The sequence below is a fragment of the Mytilus edulis genome, chromosome 5 (assembly GCF_963676685.1).
Source record: "Mytilus edulis chromosome 5, xbMytEdul2.2, whole genome shotgun sequence".
Lineage (NCBI taxonomy): Eukaryota > Metazoa > Mollusca > Bivalvia > Mytilida > Mytilidae > Mytilus > Mytilus edulis.
The window spans coordinates 23114661-23118231 of NC_092348.1; positions in this window are offsets into that span (position 1 = coordinate 23114661).

Consider the following 3571-nt stretch of genomic DNA (forward strand, 5'->3'; position numbering starts at 1 on the left):
TGTGATATTATTTGCCTTTTCGTCGTTTTTTTATTAATGTATATCGGCTCTGTTGTATGCACATTTTAAACACCTTTTACTTGACCCACAGTTGGGACGAGCTTGGCATCTTAAACTGACACTCGTCTTATATTGAACACGTTTTCAGGTTTTGTTGGTTAGATATTCAAGACATTTACGCAAAAATGATTAATATACCAAAAACATGTATCAAACAAGCCTTTTGTAAAAAAAAAGTATTTGGAAAACTTTGAGGAATTTTTGTTCTCAATGCTCGTCAACTTTTTAACTTTTTTGGATTCGAGCGTCACTGATGAGTCTTTTGTAGAAGAAACGCGCGTCTGGCGTATATACTTAATTCAATCCTGGTATCTATGATAAGTTTATTGGACGCACTTGTCAGTACTATGCACCTTACAAAATTTAACTTTTGGGTCTACGAACGCGCTATTTATAAAAATGTATTTAGAAAAATTCATATCTTTATTCGATTATTGTCAAAAATAATAATTTTTGTCTATTTATGTTGAATGTGAAATCTGAAAGTTCCAGATTTCATCACGAACGACTAAATAAATATTACATCATATGTGTCGCTCCTTGCATCCTTTTAACATAAAAATATGTTAAACATGTTAAATATCTCTATTTTTCAATTCTTGTTAGGCCTTTCTTTTAACAAATTGAACTGTTTGTGGTTTGTTTATCAAACAAGCAGTATTTAAATTTCTTTTCCTATAAATCTGGTTCACTATTCTTTATGTCCCAAGTTGTAATCAAGGAATGAAAGAAGAAAGTCGGGAGATGCTTAAGGAATATTCAAACTCATAATCAACGACAAACTGTCAACAACATGGCATAAAACAAAAACGACCAAAAGACAAACAAGAGTTCACAAAACACAACATAAAAACTAAACTCTTAGCAACACTAACCCTTCCGAGATATACAGATCTGACATGCTCCACACGTCGGATCAATCATTGCTCATATTTCTTTTAAATTTCAAAATCTACAATAAAGACACCCGTTTGGATTACACAATTCGTTATACATACCAATAACGTGTCAGATACTTTTCTCTAGCCTACAGAAACAAAACTGCAAAAACAATCGCTAGTCAGTTCTGACACTGTAGCATTGTTTATCGTATCGGTTGACCATGTTGTGATGTGACCGAACGTAATTAAATGTAGCGCCAATTTTTATCATTCGACAGTTTATGCGTAGAATCACACCCTTATTGGTAAAGTTTGTATCATGTGAAATAACACAACTGTATTAACTAATTGGATATGTAAACTCTATGCGATGGAGCCCAAGATGAGTTAATGTTGAGAAATGTTTAATTGACCTTAAGAAAATTAGATTATAGTATGAAATCGTCTTTGTATGCCAATTTCAAAGAAACAGATCAAGATATGTAACCGACCTTCTATTTTTGACAAATCTCAAGTTCAATGGGATATATAAGATTTCAGCACAGGTTGAAATGCGGGTACTTGAGTCACAGTGCACCAACAAAATATATATATCAAATAGAAGAACAAAAAAAAGTCGGTTTGTTTTGGTTAGTCTTATAGGAAGTCCTGTGAGCATTCTTCTTTGTATGAACACAAAACAAGCAAGTTGACCACCTGCAATCACCCCTAGTTTTTGGTGGGGTTCGTGTAGTTTATTCTTTAGTTTTCTATGTTGTGTCATGTGTACTATTGTTTTTCTGTTTGTCTTTTTCATTTTTAGCCATGGCGTTGTCAGTTTGTTTTAGATTTATGAGTTTGACTGTCCCTTTGTTATCTTTCGTTCCTCTTTTAGTTTAGTTTACTACATATTTATCTATAGTGGATTGGGAAACAAGTTTTGCAACTTAAATTTATCCCTTTCCAATTTGCGAGTGTGAGTGCTACTTTGTAGCGGCATTAGCCTGCTCTTTTTCGAAGTCTACAAGGGTGTCTTTAACGTGCTAGAGATATGGCTCTCTCTAAATCAACCCTAGATTTTGATGGGGTTCGTGTTACTTATTCTTTACTTTTCTATGTTGTGTCATGTGTACTATTGTTTGTCTGTTTGTCTTTTTCATTTTTAGCCAACACGTTGTCAGTTTATTTTCGAATTATGAGTTTGACTGTCTCTCTGGTATCTTTCGTCCCTCTTTTATAACACGTGTCAGCCATTAATCGTCCTCTCCCGACGAACTATCATTTTTTCCTCAAGACCAATCTCGCAAATTGTGTCAAGGGAGTGCCGAACATTCAGTCCCTGAAATTTTCATCCCGAAACGGGAATCGAACCAGGAACCTTTGTGTAAGTAGTCCGATGCACTTACCACTACACCACGACTCTCTAGTAGTTTAGCATAATTATAACATAGTTTGATATAGTTTAAAATAGGCAGTCTGTTTCAATTAATTTGCAAACAAGAGATCTGATCACAGATTTTAATAGCATCAATAGATTGAAATACAACGACGTACGATACAAAAAATTTAGAAAATATTCTCCTTAACCTGGATAACAGAGACAGGTTTATTTCAATACTTAATTGTTATAATTTTTCATTGATGAATACTGTTTTAACTAAACCTAGATAAAGGTCCGATTCGAAATGTGCATGGCTTCCTTATAAAGTCTTTTGCCATAACACACTACAATTTTTTGTAAACAATGTCTTATTGAACACATTGAAAGATCAAATTAAGTGCATGTGGTCGATACCTGAGAGAAGTCTCGCATTGCAACAACCCAATGTCCTGAAAACAAATATTACCATATATTATAGTATGAGGATGGTATCCTAGAAAACAATGTATATCACGCAATATGTTTCAGACAGTCCTGCGAAGATTTCAACTCCCTATTGTGTTCTCAATATGACGTCGTTTTGGTAAGTTTAATTGTTTGTCATCTCATATATATTTCTTAACATGTGACGACTTTTTACGTAATGACATGATATGAACAAAAAATGAAAGTGCTTTACAGTCAACTGTTCATAGAGCTTTTAGCATCATTCTTGAAGAAAACAAGATCGGTATCCTATCCGAAAATTCAAATGTAAGTAAATTACAAAGTTAACTTAATTTTGTTTTTCTTTTTTTGTTCGAAGTAAGCAGATATATAATGAAAGGTTACTATATCAAACATGTTTGATTACATCAAACAAAGAGCATAACAAAATTTGTTTATTGTAGTTTTCCTAATGAAAACTATACAGATTTTATGAAACATATATGTGTATGAAATTGTATGACTTATAGGTTGCACTTCTGTAATTATAGACAATGCAGTTTCCCATAGGAACTCCCTTTACGTCTAAATATGTTCCACTTTTACTATAAAGTTTCGTTCAAAATATATCTTTGAATAAAATATATATATGTGCTACTATTTAAATCAAGGGTAAAAAGATAAGGCTGTGCGGCACATTTTCAACATCTATATAACCCGAACTTTTAAGAGTTAACACTTATTATAAAATTCTGTTCTACCCCTCCCTTCACTAATGGTCTCCCTCAGACTTTAATTTACGCCGCTTTCATGTATACTTATACTGGTAACATTCAGAAGTTGT